At 32.7% G+C, this 20,286-nt stretch overlaps 2 protein-coding genes across 3 annotated transcripts in view; one reads left to right on the forward strand and one right to left on the reverse strand.

Moving 5' to 3' along the window:
* The window catches only part of LOC122720360, a 55,433-nt gene that overhangs the window by 15,399 nt on the left and 19,748 nt on the right, over positions 1–20,286 (reverse strand). The window lies entirely within an intron of this gene.
* LOC122720361 (synaptotagmin-5) overlaps positions 10,408–20,286 on the forward strand; it is a 116,808-nt gene continuing 106,929 nt past the window's right edge. For both annotated transcript variants that reach the window (XM_043947011.1, XM_043947014.1), the window contains exon 1: positions 10,408–10,594. The gene's annotated coding sequence lies outside the window, so the exon portion shown is untranslated. The remainder of the gene's footprint in view (positions 10,595–20,286) is intronic.

Raw genomic sequence — 20,286 nt, forward strand, 5'->3', positions numbered from 1 at the left:
CTGTGAACGATCGTTTTTTCGCCATTAGTGGAAGATATACCCGAAGGAGGGGATTAAGATGTTTTAAGTCGATAAGATCGGATAGATTTGCATACGCAAGAAGAATTACACCGTGGACGAATGGTCTTAACGGTCTTTCGCTTAATAGCATTTCGTGGTCGTTAGTCGGTCACCCGTTAGATGGATTTAATATGGCTTAGGAACGCGTGGAATGCCAAGCCCACCGCATTCTCCACTTACCCTCCCTCGAGCTTCCTTCCTCCATCCTTTTTCCTTCGTCTACGACCCAAGACCGTGTGGCGGCTCTGGAAAAGAGGGAGGAAATTGTGCGAGAGAAGAGGAGACCTCAAGAGAAATACAAAGAAGAAGAAGAAGAAGAGGCCATATATATATATATATATATATATATATATATATACACACACATATATATATATATGGAGAAACAGGAAGATAGGGAACGAAAAGAAGAAGATTTCCTTTTCGTGCTATTGCTTCATCTTCTATTTTATGTGAACGTATATATATATATATATAAACCGATGTGCGTAAAGAGGAGTCTTTGTATGTGTAATTCGTGTGTTTGAACGTGTGTCTCTGTGCCAGTGTGTCGAAGGGAACGGGACAGAAACAGATGAAGAAGATAGGAGAAAGATAGGAGGGCAAATAGAGGGGAAGAGGGATCTCTCGAGAGCATCAACCGCAGCTATCTAACGGAACGACTACTTTCCCAACTGCTGCCGAATATAACAAAGATTCCTCGTCGTGTTGCATTCGTTTAAATTCAAATAGAAACAGAAAAAAACAGATATCGATCGTTCTTGTGTGACATGGTAATAGTTTAATGAGAAATTGTTTTTATTTTTTAAAGAATTTTCATTAATAGGCGGAGAGTGATGAATGAGTGAGAGAATTACGTATATACATATATATTTTTCTTTATTTTTTTTTTCCTCTTCTTTTTTTTTTTCTCTGATATAAAGAATATTTTATAAGGATACCGAGATTCGTAAAACAGCGTTCATGGGTATAAAGAAAAAGAAACATGAAAGTGACAGCAGTGAGAGAACGGGAAAGGATGGGAACAAGGCTCTGGGGAGTTTTATCCGCAACTTCATAAAGAATGTAACGAGGACCTTTTTTTTTTTTTTTCAGAAAACGAGGCTCGCTTGGCACATTGTCGTCATACGTTTCATCGAATATCTAACGAGAAAGAAAATGGGACTTGTCTCTCGCAGATGTGAACATTGTGCGATTGAATGAGAATTATTTTGACTGTTGTTTCAAATTCACGTGAAAAATGAGAGGATTATATGAATATTATATTAATAATATTTCAATTCTATATTATATATATATATATATAGAATTCGAGAAAGAGAAAAATCGAGAAAGAGGAAGATCGAGAAATTGCATTCTCTGGAGAAAAAACTTTATCGTGAAATTAATTTCCTATCAATCTCTATCCATTTACACGTTGATCCTTCGTTTTGGTATGATGAATGGAGTTTTGCCAATAATGCCAAGTTTACAGAACATAGCCACGAGTGTTTAATATCCTGTCTGTGCGGCAACAAGATTCGATAAACCTTCGTCGTGAAACGATTATAATTTCACTGTAGTGTTTGAGAATTCAGTGTTGGTAACCTGGTTAATAATGTACACGTAAATATGTTTAATTTAGTATCAATCATGTTTCATAAATCTCTCTTAAAACATTTCTCGATAATTTCTGGTTCATTCATTTTATTTATCGCGATGTTTCTAAAAAAACGCAGATTTTATTTACGTTTACGAATTTCATTCTACGAGAACGGATTAAAGAAGAAAACGGAGGAAGAAGATTTCTCTTCCTTCCTTCCTTCCTTTGACGGAAATAGATTCACGCCGCCAGTTTTATAAACAGCATGCACAATCTCTGTGCCCTTTGACTGATAGCAAATGGAATTAAGATTTGCCGCGTAGAAGTTATTTTTCAAAAAGTACGTAACGTATTTGTACATTTTATAGCATTCGTGTAAAATTTCCTCGACCACATATAAAACTTTACTATGGAAACTTTCATAATATATTTTTACGCCCTGGAAGAGGAATTTTAGATCGCGAAGAAGAAGCGGGAATTGTCAAACTTTCAAGCGATCGCTGTATCATTAATTCGAGCTTTTTTTCGAATAATTTATTTCTCCTTTGAACCAGATATCATTCGAGTTAATGATGAATTAACTGATTATTATAATTTATCGTGATTAAAAAACATTTTCACAGTTTTACGTCTTCGAGTCATTTAAATGACGAGAGAAATCGAGAAGAGCTCTGACCCTGACCTCTTATGAGGGTGTTTGCGAAAAGAGCTTCAAGGTTGTATCAATGGAAAGTGGTAACGAATGTTCTGCATATACTGATTTCCGGGTTAATCAAACTCAGTTCCGTCCTTTGAAACGGCTAGTTTCCACAAAAGGAGAATGTTCCGAACGATCGATGAGGAAACGTAATTGTCATGTAAAACTTATCTTTAATTGTTCTTTATTGGAATCATTTGACTGATAACGAAAACAACATTTATTGTCGCAAATATCAATCTTATTATTTAAATCATTTAATGCTTAATTATCGAATATCTTAATTTGTTATATTTTGTTAAAAAATATGTCATTGTATTGAACAGAAATTAATAATCGACCTGTTCGTTCGCTTCTATTACGATTTTTAAATAACAGTTATTAAAAAATGTTATTTCTTTGCATCAAAAATTAATTTTCATTCAAATTTTTCATAGAGAAATTAACACGATTCATTGGATTGCTGGTAAAATAAAATTCTCTTGAATTATTATTAAAAAGAAATTTGAAGAACAAGAAGAATCTTTGTAGCATTCGATTATAAAAAAATTGAAATAATCATTTCGTGTGTTTTTTATTGCTTACAATAAATACAAAATACAATAAATTGTGGATATCGAAGCAACAAGCATTTATCTGATTTGATTTCAAAAAAAATTTGTGGAAAACAACAAGAGAATTTCTGCTTTAATTAATTAAATTCGTGTTGTTGAAGTGAAAAAAAAAAAAAAAACGTACGAGCTGGAGTACATTCATCAAAAGTAGCTTCAATGTGTGTTCGTATCATGTAGCATAATGAAAAATGATCCTTCCCTCCATGTTGTTGGTGCTATTACTATTTGCACGTGTATAGATGCATCTTACGCGTTGTATAACGATGCAAGAGGATCGTAAATCAAATAAATACAAATATATTAGAGAAAATATAAGAGTAGTGATAAGATTCGAAGGAAAAAATAGATAAAGGTAGATCCTTAATTCACAATTGAAAAATGTAACGTAGATTATTGTTACGTGATAATTATCGTTTGTATAATGTCTTAAATTTCGTTCCTTCCATTTTTTTTCTTTTCACATTTCTTTCTTTGACCGCAAATAATTAATTAGCAAAAAAAGTTTGGACAAAAGTTTCGTTTTCAAGCTTACGTTTTCCAGTAAATCAATCGGTGAAAATAGCCTTTTACTTCAAAGAATTACACGTGTACGTACAATGGTTTCTTTATGTGATGATTGTTTCGTCCAGCAAACTCCGCCATCAGTTTTTCACTGGAGAAGTTTTCACGGAAAATTTCTTCGCGTAGCTACCTTTTCAATCGGCTTTCCTCTGCTTGCTTTCGCCTTTCTTTTCTCGGTTTCGAGAACATCGATTCGATTCGATTTGCTTCGAACAATTTGCAATATCCTTTCCCCGTCGATTTAATAAGATTTCTGCGAATTCGAAAAGGGGGGGAGAAGAAAAATAAGTGTATAAGTGTGTATCTAAAGCGAGAGAAAAAAAATACTCTGCTTTCGAGAGTATGCTTTCGATAAAATCAGGGAGATCTCGATATTTTCTTCTCGTAAACTGTCATTCGGGGATCCAACGGCTATCACGGTAAAATTTTTGTTTCATTTTGTGTCTGCGTTATTTTTATATTTTTTTTTTCGTTTCTATCTCCTCCATTCTTGTATAAACGAAACAGGTACGGGGAATTAAAACAGATATGCAGACCTTGATTCATTTTCACATCTGTATCGTTTCATTTAATAAAAGATAGGGAGAATATGGTGTCATACCGAGATTAATTAGAGAATACTTTTTAACGTTTCATTTTGCTTGTTGCAACGTGGAATATTTTCCATTATTAACGTGTACAAAGAAATTCTTGTTAAATATGAGTAATGAAGTTAATCAATTTCTCTCTGATATTTCTATGCATTTCGTTTCGCCTCTTATATATTCTAAATATATCCTCAAATCCATGGTTATTATTAATATTTTTAAATATATTCCAATTTAGACGTTTAAATTTTTACATTGATCAAGTTTCATCGTCAATCATCGAATGAATAATCATCATATATTGAGAATGCGTTCAGAAAATCCCAAGTAATGGTTTTATCCAATTTTTTTTTTTAGGAACAAAGGAATGGAAGTTAACAAATATCGCGAAATAAATTGAACCACGTGGACGAATACGGATCGGTCGAATCTCTCTTTTATTATTTTTTTTTTTCCTCGTTCGTCTCATTTTCTCTATAAATCCTGCTGATAGTACAAGAGGAATATAATAGAGCTTCGAGTGGTCGCCTTTGTGCGAGCTTATTGTCTTATTGGCTCGCTTCGAAATCCATTTAGGAGGGCAAACGGCGTTAGACAATGGGTCGCATTCAACAAGTAATGAAGCTCACCGATTGGCAGTCTATTCTCGGTTACTGCTCGAAACTACTCGAACTAGCGAATCCTGATTCCGTATGCTTAGAAGTCGGATTTTCCGTGGCTGCCTGAGATGAATCAATGTGTCTAGACGGTGGATGCGTCTCAATCGTAATATTGTTACAAGCTACAAACTCGTGATTTGTTTATTCTAACGCCAATCACATCGTAAATATTCGTTTCTGAATCTAGATCCTTGCGCATCTTTCCAAAAAATGATTTCTTTTCTTTTCTTTTTTTGTTGAATGTCTGACCATTTGTGACAATTACTACTTAAGTAATATAAAATATGATTATTGGAGAGCTTTATGTTATAAAAAGGGAAGAAACTTATTTAAGTTTTTCATATATATTTATCATCGAGGTAATGTCGTAATGAAATTTTAAAATCTTTTCGAATAATGTAATATCTGCGATGCGATTTAACTTATTTAGACAACTTATTTAGTGATCAAATTATTGGCTCGAGAGAAAGAAGATAGAAGATATTTTCGTGGTTATGACGTATGATAATGAGGTATAAATAGGGAATGGATCGGGAAGACGGTTCGCTGAATCGACATATTTACTACTCTCTCCTTGTCTATTTATACCTATCCCTACGTGTACCTCTATCTCTCTGTGACAATAATCCTTAGAGCAGTTGGCATACGGCCACGTGGGTAAACCTTTCGTGAGCAATTACAGGTTTGAAACCAAAACGGTTCGCGATCACAGGTCGAATTGCGGAACACAATTCGCCACCTGCTATCCGTGAATTTAATCTTTTGTTAATTTGTAACGCAGAACGCAAAGCGCGTAAATAAATTTTATACACATCGTTCATTTTCTTTTATCGAATCGTGATCGTTGTGGGTCATGAACGTTGGAGAACGGCTGAGAATTTTAATTTCAAAATGTTTCTTTTTTTTTTTCGAGAACGATCGAGAAGATGGTACAGTTTCGCTAATATTTCTCAGATTACAATGGGATCCTCACGGGAGGGATGGAAGAGAATCGGTGTGATCCGATTGCAGCCAGATATTATCGGAATTTATTCTTTTCCGTCGCGATAATTATTGGAAATGAATCGGCCGAGCTCGAAATTGTTCCAACTCGCTTCGAGGTAAAATGAGCAAAAGTCCCTTGATTTGTCGAATAGTTGAAACGTTATGGGATCTTGAATTGGAACGAAAAGCTGGGGGACTTTTGAATTTTAGACATTTTATAATTTGAAAGAAAGAATTTATATTTCTTTTCATAAAAATTTGACGAGCAATAAATTAATATTCAATTGTTAAGTATTATGTTTACATCTTTATTATTCATTGTATATTTATCATATTCAAAGATCTTTATTATTTCTCTTTATCATTCTATATAAGGAGATAATAAAATAAACGAACAATAATGAAAAGAAAAAAAAATATTTCTTCTTTTAAATTACATACACTTGTCTCGAATAATTTCTCCAGTATCAAAATGATAAACGGGGAAAATTTCATAAATAATCTGTATTTCTTTAAGAATTTTATCAAATATATTAGACTCATTTTTACGTATCCATTCTATGAGAGCTTCTTTATATCTTTTTCATTTTTATTTCACCATTATCTATAAAATATAAAATTTCCTCATAATGACATTTTATTTTCATCCTCTTCATCGAAACATTCGAGTAAAATGTTATAAATTTTCTATCTTTTAAAAACGACTCGATATCCTAAATAATTTTATATCCTAAAGAAATATCCGAGAAATTATATTATACAAGAAAAATTTTTCTTCCACGTATTTTTCATATTTCATCCTTTCGCCTTTCTAAATTTAATAACGTTTTATTAGAAACTTTCGTCAAAGATCTTAGACAATAAGTAAAAGATAACGTGATATTTCTTCGAAAGACATTCGAAGCATGCCAGACTGAAACTACCTTGCTCTAACTTTATTTTCGTACCAGCACCGCTTACCTGCACCTTTCACATCTTTATCGCATTACAGACTGGCTAAAAGTTTCCTCCAACACTCCACAAGAAAATTCCTCGATATGGAGAAAGCTTTTTTCGTGGTTAAATCGGTTAAATTATAGCACGTAATCAGTTTGCCGGATATTCGGTTTACGAACAATGCTGTGCTGCATTCAAATAACTTTATTTCACGGACTGCTTGAAACTACTCTCTTGTATTCACAAATTCTGGGGAACGGGATTCTGGGATACGTTTCGTTCGTTCAATTTCATTCGATTCGATTCGATTCGCTCGGATGTCACATCACAATTTCGTTTTCTTTTCTTTTTTTTTTACCGTTTCATTGCCTTTAATGTTTGTAAGCTGGTTCGAGGGTTTATTTCCCTTAAGATCTTCCCTATGTTAAAGGAGCATCCTCAAAAATCCTTAGATTCTTGCCCGTTATCTTTTCTTCTCAACGATCACGTCAGAAAAAAAAAGAGGCAGGAGAACGAAGAAAGGGAAATAACGGAGGGAACGACGGAGAAATGAAAGAAAGAAATGGTTGGGGGAAAGATCCCAGGGAAAATAGGCGAACTGGGTCGTGGCCAACAGCTGCCTTCTGCCCATTATTTCCGTCTCTCATTGGTGCACGTTACTTACTGCTTCCGTTCACGTGCATGGGGAAGAAAGAGAGAAAAGAATGGACAAAGGCAATCGATATCGTAAACGATCGGATATTCCTGCGACATCATTCATCCATTAACCCCCATATAATTTGATTTTTCCAATTATATGTATTATTCGACTCTCTTCGCGGATTCATCGCGAAGTTTGGCGACAGTTTGACAGCGAAGAAAATGGAACAAAGTCGTTGAAATTCAGGAAGAAACGTTGTGGGGTTGAACGTCAGGAATATTGTGATATTTTTGCTTGAATGTCGATCTATTTTGGGAGATTTTTAATATCCTGGACACGATTGATTCAAAATTCGCCTTGACTATTTATTATTATGTTATTACAGGTTATTTTTCTAGAATGTTTGTCATGCTTTTTATTATTTTTAACTTTAGATAAAAATACAACGACACGTCCGTTGTATCTAATATTCGATAATATAATCGAATACTTAATAAATAGGTTATTTCTTTATAGTTATTAATGCGCTAAATACGATTGCATTTCATTCATTCTTGAATTTCCATTTGACTATAGAATTTCATAAAGTGCAATGATATCGATTACCATAGATATTAACTTGATTAACGATTTCAATATTTAATTTACAGTTAGTAACGTTATCGATTTACGTGTTTTTTATCACTGAATTTTATTTCATCATACTTGATCGAGTTTATTTAGCAAAGTATATTTTGATTTGAAGTGTAATTATTTTTTAATTGTCAATTGTGAACTTTTATTCGTTGAAATGAATATATGTATATGTATGTATGTAAATCTTGCATAATTAAATAGAAAGAGGCGAATAATCTGTCTTATAACATATCACGTTTTTGACAAATTTGACAAAGGTACGTTCAACATCATAAATGAAATTTACTCAATGATCGATCAAATCCATCATACAATTATTCCTTTGTTGGAAAATTGTTACCGTCTATTTTAATTATTTAATGATATATGACTCTGATTTGCGTCATCGTTCATCGAACTCTCTCTATTGGATGGAGATGTATCCTCTTGTCCTCGGTGATGTAATTAATGTTGTCAAAAACAGATTGACACAGAATTTCTAGTGCTCTCAATTTATGGAAATTATATAAAAACGTGAAAATCACTCTTTATATAAATAATAAAGTGAAGTAATAATAATAACGTGATAAGAAACATACACGAAATAATTCATTTTATATTATTTTTTTTTATAAAATGTTACACATATTAAATAATAATATAATAAATTAATTATGTTTATCTATGTAAAATCGAGAAACAATTTGAGAAATAATTTAAAAAAAATTGTAAAATTTCAACACAGTACATATTTCCTATATTCATGAAAACCTACACATGGTATTAACAAAATAATACATTTTCAAAATGTATTATTACAAACGAATATGATTTAATATAAATTCTATAAAATGTTTCGCTATTTTAATTAGAAATGTCTCTCACAATTCGATAAAAGTGTCACGAGATATTCACATGTCGTTGGGACGATGAACTACTGTTCTGAACATTGAAAAAAAATGAAAATGAAATATGTTTCCCGCAACACGTACACAGAGGCCGACATAAAATGGAACTGCTGTCTTGCCAGCGGGCGAAGAATACAAGTAACTTCGATCAATCCCTAGTCAGACAAGGGTATTCATTATTCCATCGAATGGTGATTCGTTTTTCAGCAGCCGCAACTCGGAATATCGTGCATGGTTTTCATAGGGAGCATCAGACTTGTAAGTGCGTGATGCCATTACCTCAGTTTTCTTGCCTTTGAAATTCTCACCGACATGGGGATGGACATCTGGGGAGGACGGTTTAATAAGTTTCGCATCCATGAAGCTTCGAGTGAGTGAGAGATGCAGAAAAAAGAAAGTGAGCGAAGAAGGGGTGAAAGGGGAAAGTAATGGTAGTATAGAAAGAGAGGAGAAAGAGAAAGAAGAATGGAGAGAAAGAGAGAGAAAAGTGGGAGAACGAGGAAGTGAGAGAAGAGAATCCAATAGTCCAATACCCGACTAGAATCAAAGCTCTTTGTCTCCCACAGATGCCAATAGCTAGCATGCTTCAGGCTATATGCCTATACACGATGGCAGACCACACTGGTGTATCGCAGTGAAGCAATATGATCGGCCATTGGCTCGTCATTTGCCGCAAGAATCTTTGAAATAAATTTATTTAGTTCGAATCAAACCGTTCGATACAATGTTAAAATTATTGACATCGTATACAAGTTCAAATTGATAGGAACAACTTGATCCATTTCGATCCGATGTTAAATTATTTTATAATTAAACGTTTGAATGTTTATTTGTTATTGAATTTAAATGTTCTTTTAAAAAGATATTTGCATCTATATTATTTTTTTCATAGACTGTTAGGGATGTAAAAAAAATAAATACAATATTTGCTTTCGATATCGTTAAATATTAGATAGATATAAACATTTTGTTCTTTTAAAATTCATAATTTCCTTATCATGGATATGGTTTTATTAAATATTTAAAATAATATCACAAGTAAGAATGAAATTTCAATTATAAATTATTTAATTGTAAAGGAAGAATTGTATATGAAAATTAATTAATATGCGATATAGATTCATTTTCTTTGTTCTCAATACTGTATTAAAATTTTATTGCATTTTATATATGAAGCTTCATAATTATTTTGCAATTGTAAAATATTTACTGCATGAATTGTTTATGATTATGATGATTATGATATTACTTCTTTTATATATTACAAAGCCTTTATACACAATTTCAATTCGTCGCTTTTACAAAATGAAAAGCTTTTATTTGAAGAGTATCGAGATCAGCTATTTGTATATTTTGTTTTTGCCGCCATCAATCAATTGCTCGATATGGAAAAATTTATCGATATCTAGTGTTTTCAATTTAAACCGATAGAGGCGCTTATATCGCAGCGCCACTGTAGAATCAGAAGTTCGCGCGAATTAGTGACAGTAAAAATTTTACAGTGACGCATTACATTTTTGTTTGTCCGCAAAGAAAAGAATTTTTATTGCATCTAACCAGAAATTATTAGTGTGTTTTGTGTAGTCAAAGAGCATTTTGTTCTGTTATATTCATGTTATGTGTGTTTTTTGTTTAACAATCCTTTTTTCGTAGTATTTTAAGAAAATATTTCGGATGCGTCATATTCGTAACAACGAAGTGAAGCTATGTAATATACATCGAAGCAGTTAAATATATCGGAGCAGCATAATGTGAGTACATTTTCATTATTTTCATTATTTCGCATTTGTTATTTCGTATAATTATGTAGACAAACAGTAATATATCGATATAGAATTGAGATAATATCAGAGTAGAATTGAGAATGGAGAAAGGATAGAAGGTAGGAGAAAACAAAGATGGCGGTGTTAATTTTACGTAGAAAGAAAGTTTTTTGGTTAGAAGATGGGCAAGTAGTTTTGTATAAGTAATGAATCGAAATTTCTGCGGGCTTTTCGTTAGTTACTTGGGATGCACTTTGAACTGACTGAAACTGCATCTTTGTTCCAAAGTTTCCAGCATTTTGCCCCAGGAACTTCACCATGTCTTGCCTAGTTTCTAATTCACTTTTCGGCATGTTAATAGTTTATGATGTAAATATTTTACTATTATAATTTTATAAACAAAATATCATTTTACTTATTATTGAATATTGTTGGATAAAATATAATCAATTAATCTTTAACTTGTATTAGGTTAGTATTGTTTAGTAATTGTTGTTTTCCAAATTTTCCATGAAATTTTATTTTAGATATTTTAAAATAATAAAAATGAAATTATTATCAATAATTTTTATATAAATTAATAATAATCGTGCGTTATTGATCTGTTTCGGAATCATTTATCGAAAAGATAAATATAAAGGTTAGGAAACTTCGCGATAAAATTCGGTACATCAATTCGAAAATAGAATTATGGTATCGTTTCCAATGATGATATTATATTTTTATGAGCATCATATGTGTATATACTCCATTGATTTAGAAATACTGCGTGAACTGAGTTTCACTAGATACTTATAATAACTTTGTGAAACTTTGTTCCTGTTATAACCATATATTTCTTGGAAACTAACAATGAATTTCCTTTAGTTTCTTGTCAAAAGCATGTTTGTTGACGTTGAGGAGGATCGTTACTGTTATTCTCTTAAGGACATTTAATTTTCTATATCTTCTACGTTGAAAAGGCTCTTAAGCCAAGCAAATTCTTCTAACTATTATTATATAATTTAACAAAGTTTCTCATTGATAAAAATAGATAGAAAATTAAAGTAATGAACATTTTTTTTTATAAAGTTATTAGGATTATAAAGGAATTAAAAATTTTAAACATTTCCGTATAAAAATTCCTGTTGAAAATTTTCACAAGAAACATATTTCCTCCGATATAAAGTTTCGAAATGCAATCCGTGTATTGAATAGAATTTCATCGGAGAGAAGTAGAAATTCACTTCCATGGTGAATTTGAATTTTCAGATTTATAAATCGGTTTACATTGTAAATATATCCTGGCGAGACACAAGTACGTTTCATACTCGGACATATGGCTGTTTAAAGTTTCATGAAGATACCGAGGATTAGGTTAGGAAAGTTCTAGGAGACTTACATGCAATGCATTTTGTACATGACAATAATTAATGTACAGGATATAATGTGACTAATATATTGTCCCACATTAGCGAGAGTGAATATAATTATTCTATGGGAAGAGAACTTTTACACAGATAATTGTATTCACAAGTAAAATTCGTGATTTAAACTTAAATACGTAGCGTCTATTTAAATTTTTTATCAAATTTATGAAACATAGTTATGATTCTCTTCATTTTCGTAAGCACTTTTTTGCAATTTAAAATTTTTTCGACAAATATATCGAATCTTTTTAACTCTACGTAGAATTATTTTTTTTCGTAAAAATCTAAAATTTTATATTTTGATTTTTGAAATTGAATTAGTTCCTGTTACTTGTCGAGTATACATAAGATTGAAAAGATAAAAGATACAAAACTTGTTTAAATATAAAATTCAATTCTCTGTTAAATTAATATATTAATATATATTATAATATACTCCTATATATTTGTATTTATCAACAAGTCAAACACACCCGTGTTTGCGTTGTAATATGCGGAATATGAAAGAAAAATCGTGGATGGAAATACGTGGATACATCTGTATTTCGAAGGTTTCTTCGTGCAAATCGTTCAGACGTGAGAACGAATTTATATTTACGACAAACGAAAATGTCTACCCTTGTATGAAAGGGAAATATTTTCACAAGTGTTCCACCACTTGGAAATCTCTAGTCTGTAGTATCGTGCTAGTTTCGTGGGCTGTGGTTGAAATCGGCCAGCGGTCGCGTTTTGCGGTTCGACGTGTCGTGTAATGCCTTTTCGTGCAACACTACACCAAGAAGAAACGGCTTATGTATGAGAAGGATGACCGAGGAAACACTCCAACATTCGATTCCCTCCTTCCCCGTTTCGAAACGAAAGCTTTCATCCCATCTTTCAACTAGAAATCGTGTTTTCACGAGAATAGAAACTTCCTTTTCCTTTTAATCCAGAGGGGGAGGGGAAGGGACGATTAAGGAATCTTAAAAAACTAGGAAGAATTTTATCTCTTAATGGAAGTTTTATAAACGATTTTTTTATTTTTCCAAACATTTTCCTCTTTATCCAATACGTATCTATTTATTTTTAACTCTTTTGATTTCAAATTCTTTTCATTTGAGAACAGGAAAGTATTTAGTATAAAAATACAAGAACAATCGTTGGATCGATGACAATAGACTCCTTTAGATTGTAATTAAGATACAATTTATAAGGATAGAAAATATGGGGGGTGAATTTTATCTCTGTTTAGGGGATAGTAGGTTTGGATAGCGTAGTGAACAGTATTAATTCAAAGTACAAATAATGCGAGTGTAAATAACCGCGTCCTGTTGTTAACCGTTTGCGATCAACAGCGTCTCTATGCTTGTCGGCATAAATTACAAAGGGCGATCAATGATTCGTAATTAATTTGGATTATTTCCCCGCAGTCCGTTTGAGTTTCGATTAAACCCGGCGAAGTCAAACACGGCGGGTTTAACAGAACCGGTGAAATTTTCTGTTTTTTATCTGGGACTTTTGGTGACTTTACACATTGCAACGTCGAATCTGTGGTTCGATAAATCAATATGATGTACACTACACAAAACATAGGAAGAAAATCCAATAAAAACGTAACGCGAGTCTCGCATCCTCAGCGATTTTTCTCCATTTCTTCCATCGCTCCCCCTGCTCTTCCTTTTTTTTTTTTTTACCTCCCGACTATTTGTTTTCGACGTGATGCAAAATTTTTCCGAATATTCGCAACATCATCCGTCTGTGAATTCGTTTGAAACGTGAAATCTCGACCGAACTGAAAATACTATTTATCTCTTGGAATATTTCGAAAATCGTAAGACCTCGAATCGATATTAATTTCGAATTAAATAATTTTGCGATTGTATGACAAGCATGGAAACGAAGGGAAAGGAAACGTGTAAATAAATTTATTTTTGGAGGGAGGGAGAGGGGTGTACAAAAGCGAAGCTTTAAATGCATTTCACGAATAATTAATTAAACCAATTAGTTATTTCACCGGTGGCGGACGTTCCCTTTAGTTTATTTCGCGCGAATTGGATAATTGAACCAACCGCTACGTATTTTCACGGATAAGCTTTATTAACTTTGTATAAACTTGATAGGACGACGTTTAATCCGTTTTGTCACATAATCGTTCGTTTTTTTTTCTCGGGCGTTTAAATTTAAAAACGATAAGTTTAAGTGCAATTTCTATTGAAATATTTGAACGATGGCGCGAAACAAACGCGAGAGACTTTAAGAATTCGCATCGATCTTCGCTGGAAATAATAAAGAGAATAAAAAGAGAACGTTTTGATTTTTTTCTTTTTGATCAAAAGAAAATCTTGAGATCTCTTTTCCTCATTTCGCGAGGGGAAGATCGTGTAGAAGTCGAAGAAATATTCATTAGCGTTATTAAAGCTAATATCGGTGACCTAAATATCGAAAGTACGTGCAAGAGAATATAAATTTTAGGACGAATTAATCGAAGGATGAATCGTAATACATGAATATCATGATTTTTAAATGTATCGTTTTATTCGTATCTATCGTATGTCTAATTTAAAATGGAAAAAAGAAAATTGCCCGAATTGTTTAGCAGAAGTTTGATTCGAATTATTCGTTTACGCATTTCTGAACGTACAAACGTTCCATTCGCGATGATTTTATTGCTTGAAAAATCTGGGTCAAGTTGCGTCAAGTGTTTCAAAATTAGACTAATTTCCGTGAGTATGAATTATCATAAAGGCCTAGGTTGTTTTCATTCCGGGGGTGAGGAAGAGGCGAAAGTTATAAAACTCTTTTTTTTTTTTTTTTTTTTTCTTTACCGAGCAGTTTCACTGCCGACGAGGAAAACGAAGTTTTCGTCTGAAAGAATTATTGCCCCACTTTTCATTCTATCGAGCAGTTATTTAATAAATTCGTTACGCCAAACAGAATTTCCTTGGAATAATTTAATCCTATACGAAGCAAAGCGATGACGATTACTCGATTAATATCTTGTTCATTAAGTACTTATTCAATGGAGTCAATTAAACAAGCATATAAATTTAGAAATCGTATTTGTAATTTGATCGTTCCAAGATTTCATTTCACTTTGCATATGTATGAGGATTAAATTTCGAGATTTGCGAGATGATATATTGATAATACCGAATATAAATATTTTATATTTATTTATAATTGAAATAACAATTCTACTTTTTACTAGACATGTTTTTTTTTTATATTTTAGGGAAATTTAGGGATGTAGAATATGAAAAATATGTATAAAAAATATTCACTAAATCTCTTTCATTATTTACATTCATAAATTAATTTTCATAAATATTATTCACTGCTATTTCTTGCGAATATAAATAAATCTAACGAATAATTTCATTTAACATTCTTCTTCGTAAGAAATAGAAAGAAAGGATTCAAAGAAACTTCTCGATGTTTAAATTAGAAAATTAAACCGCTTAACTTTTCAATCCAAATACGAATTCGCACACTGCTCCTCAAAAACTTAAATATATCCTTTCAAAATTAAAATAAAGAAAAAAAAAATAAGATTTCCAAGATAGGGATAGATCAGAGGATAGCAGGGGCTCGATGAAAATAGTTCAGAAATGTAGAATATCCTTTTACGAGTATTTTTTTTCTCAAAGAAAGCGGGAACAAAGTTAGCAGTGGAAAGACATTTCGGTCCCAGACATATAAAGCTCGTCGATACCGGTGGCAACGATGCATTATTAACGTACGACGACGACCACGACGAACGGTCTATATTCCCTTGCCTCTCTTTCTCTCTTTCTCTCTCTCATTAACGAGAGACGATGCTTCATCATTCGGCTTTCAGGGTAATTAAATGGGCAAGATAGGATAGGTAGGATAGAGTGTAAAATGCGCGACGCCACCAGCGCGAAGGTGATCACTTGTCTTGTGTGTATCGTACGTATATACGCGTGTACGTGGCACGTATCGATGTAGTATATATAAAGGCGGAGCGATAGGGATGAAAGGAGAAAGATAGAAATGGAGTAGCGACAGAGGAAGGAGCGGCCATATGATAGGAGGAAGGAGGGTGAAATGTTGTAAACGCTGATGGAGCGCCAACCCCATCACTCTCTCGCAAATCTGATTACCTCCTCCGCCAGTTCCGCCTGCGCTCGTTCACCATCAGTCGTTCCAAGGGGACTATATGAGTATTTCCCCGTGTACACACGTACATACGCGAACGTATACGTATGAATGTGTCCCGCCGACACGGTTAACCAGACCTTGCCGGACGACGACCGTCTCGAAAATTGAATTCGCCACTTCGGAGGTTTGTCTCCACCATTGATTTCCGCCCAGTTTCGAGAACGGAATCGTCCACGAGTATCCTTCGAACAGGCGGCCGTTAAATGAAAATTGGCCGAAGGGAGAAAGGGCGTCGTTCGAACGATTTTTCGCCAGATCGACTATTAATTACGCTTCCGCGGCTAGGATCGGGGTGAATTTCGGTAAGAATCGGAGGATAGGAGGATTTCGTTGAAAAAATTCCGTTGCCTTTACGCGTAGAGGGTGAATTTTTTATCTGTCGATAAATTTTAACATAAGATTGTTTAGGTCTATTTTATTTTTGATAGATTTGTGACAATTTATGACACGATTTCACTGTGTGCTTTCTATCGGTAAATATCCGCGCACAATCGTACGATATTCTCTTTTTTTCTTCAACAATTCTTCAACACACGCTAAATCTTCCGTATCTTTCCTCTCGTGTCCGCTGAGAATAATGCCCCGCAGAAGGGAAATGTTCGTTTTTATCCAAAAAAAAGAGTAAGCTTAACTCGCTAACGCGGCTGTTTGCTCTCCCCCGTTATATACCATCGTCGATGTACTTTTTCCCTTTCCCTCTTTTTCCCTCCCTTTCCGGAGTAGGATGAAATATTCAAGTGGAAAAAGAGGACGAAACGCGGTGTGTATCTTGTTACGCGGCGAGCCTGCGTTACAGCAGGCCGTTGAATTTTTCGTGTTTTTTACTTTTTAAAAAACGCCACTTTCGATCTGAAATAGTCGCGGTGAATTTCGAAATGGCTTACAAGATCTGTAAAAGTCCGTCTTTCGAACGGTAATTTCCTCCTCGTTCTTTCTGCACCTAGATACGTGTCGTTTAATAATATGCAATGTATCGGACAAAAAACAAAAAACAAAAAATCTTTTCTTTTGAGAAGATTTCCTAAATAGTATAGTTGTTTTGAATATTGATAATTTTATTATAATTTTATATAATTTTAAATAAAATAAAACCATGATAAAATCTCGTGATAATTTTCTTAGGAAAGCACTGCCACTTCGAATGTTAAATATTCAGGTCATTGTAATATAATCTTCTTAGAATTTTTATACGTAACAAGATTATTATTACACAAAAAAGATGAGTTAATTTTTTGTCTCGTAAAAGAAGATAATGCACGAGTAAGTCTCATCTGACGATCTTTTGCTAAAGGAATAATGTAAAATGTGCATTTTTACAAAATGATCATTCCTCGACTACGATAGCCAATGTTACAAGGAAATTTGTAAAACGTCCCTATTTCCAGCAATATTTTTCCAATCCACTCGTTTCCGACTCGGAGATACAATCGGGAAATGATTTATCGATCATGACAATTCGAGCACACTATTCTTATTTCGTTATTCCTCTACCATCTATTATTAACTATATTTAAATATTCTAAATTAATAAATAATCTTTCTAAATAAATCTTTCTAAATTAAAAAAAAAATCAGTCCTACTATAAAATCATTTTCATCGTATAATATTTTCTAACTTTAATAGAATAAAAAATTTCCCTTCAAAACGAATAGCTTTTGTTTTTTATAATCATGAAAGCTTTCTTCCTGGAGATGGTTTTGTAATAAACGTTAGATCGTAAAAAATGGCAAATAAGCGTTTACATTTCCCTCTGAATTGAAGTTGTTTTACACACAGAAATATTCTATTGTGCCTTTTTTCAAAAGCAATGTAATACCGGTTAAACCAGAGAAGAACTATACACAACTCTCACTGCAGTTTCATGATAGTAATAAAATGTATTAATGTTAATTTTTATGCAAAGTTTTTTTCTTGATTTTTATTTTTGTACTTTCGTCGATTGAATTCTAGCAAATTGTACTTCGACAGTTTCTCTAGCTCGCTTCAGCAGGAAATTTATTAGCTGTGGTAATCTGGATTGCTGTTTCAGTTCCATGTCGTTCATAGACAAGATGAATAGCTTCGAACACGTTCGCAAAGATAGGGCGAAATGTTACATTCGCGATTTACGCTTTTTTAAGTCTTTCCAATTTCTTTTTCAATTTCTCCAACCCGCTAGATTTCATTTTACCGATTATAATTTGTGTGTGAATCGATTGATCGTAAAAATTCGAAAATAATTATTTACACTCCCCTTCTCTTTTTTACGAATTTTCTGTAATCGTGATTTTCGTGTTTTACATTGAAGAAAATAATCATTAAAATTTGAATATTATCGTCGTCTTTTTATTTTTGTAAAATCGAAATCAACTTTTATTTATTACGATAATTATAATAATTGCGTCTTTTTGTAGATTTTACTTTGGATAGATTTATATTAAAATAAATTTTTCAACAATTTTTTCGTTTTAAAATTTTTAAACGTTATCTCCGATTTTTGTATAAAGTTACTTCTCATTAAGCACAATTTTTCTCTTCTTTTTATTCGTATGTTCGTTAATAAATAACGAAATTTCATATCGGTTAAATGAGATGTTTAAACACGACCGTTTCGACATTCGAATTCATATATTCAAAAACAGATGCGTTTAAAAGTAGTTATAACTGTTTTCCATAGAATTGCGCGCACACGTCCGGGGCCAGGCGTGATATTTTACTTGCTTTCATTATTACTTGCACGTTTTATTGCACCGTTGTCCCAGCTGCAATCACATTGTTGTCACGATTCATCATCTCATCGGATTAGGCGCGTTTTGTCATTCAATCAAACAAGTTGCCCCGCGGGTGATTAAACGGGGACATACGAAGGGTGTTTACAACCGCATCGTGGTCACGATTGCAACGGATTTTACATTTTTTTTCTTTTTTTCTTTTTTTCATTTCTCTTGCATCCCTGTATTTATTTCTGCTGCGGTCGATGCGCAAAAACCGCAGCCAAGAGAGAATTTATTAATCGTGGCAATATGAATCCTAGCTTCCTGATCCTCGCGTATGAATTGTTGCAAAATATCGCGAAACGCGTTCGATGTGTGCGTTGATAAGCGTTATGACGATATATTTTGCGAGAAAATTTAAAGATAAAATGTCGAAAATTCGTTTGATCGATTCATATAAATTTTTTTTATATTTTATTTTTAATGAATTTCTAACGAAGAATTTCGTTATGTTACGAGATAATTATAAAATTGAATTATCAATTGAGATGAAATTGAATAGATTTTGATTATATTGAAAATTATCTTTACATTGTATTAATTTTGAATCGTATAAATAATCGCGACTCGTAAATCTAATAACGTTTAAAAACACAATTTAAGTTCACAATTAAACATTTCATATATTGCAAAGTAAATATTGAATCAATATAAAATCCATTGGAAGATTTACATTTATCTTTAATCAAAAAAATCAGATAACGAGAACGAAATGATTATATTTATTCGTTATCCGTTTTTAATCTAATTCAATAATTTAATTTCCGTTATATGATGAAAAATATTTCCTAATCGCCAAACAAAATTGTTAATCCTCGAAAAAAAACATTGAATCTTTCATGAGAAATATTCTCAATTAGCTTTGAGTTGAATTAAATTTTAAAAAGTGCCTTTCTCAACTTTTCTCCATCTAACTTTCTAATTTTTATATTTTCATGATATCCTTCCTTCCTGAGAATCTGAGAATTCATGAATGTTGATCGGAATTAATTTTCTTAAAAAACGTGATCCATAAATAAGTATCATTGACATGCTGTTTAAAAATCAGATTTTCCAGGATAGACACGAATTATTTCCACGGTTAACCACCAAGTTTCCCTTAATAATTCGAAAGATTATCGCGCGTTTCTTTAAGCAAGATAATCCTATCTGTACGAGTCGATGAAGTTTCGAAACTTTTCTCTAGACGATTAGAGGCAACGAATTCAACTCGAATATTCTGTTTCCGAGCGTTCAGTCTTGTTTGTCTATCTGCTGTTTGATTATGGCGAAGGATTATTCGCGGAAGTGCTACAATTTCCAGTGAAATGAATTTACTTGAAAAAATTCTTGTATCTTGATTTCTGCTAATCAACA

The sequence above is a fragment of the Apis laboriosa genome, unplaced genomic scaffold (genome assembly GCF_014066325.1).
Source record: "Apis laboriosa isolate Shangri-la unplaced genomic scaffold, ASM1406632v1 scaffold12_cov154, whole genome shotgun sequence".
In the NCBI taxonomy this organism is placed as follows: Eukaryota; Metazoa; Arthropoda; class Insecta; order Hymenoptera; family Apidae; genus Apis; species Apis laboriosa.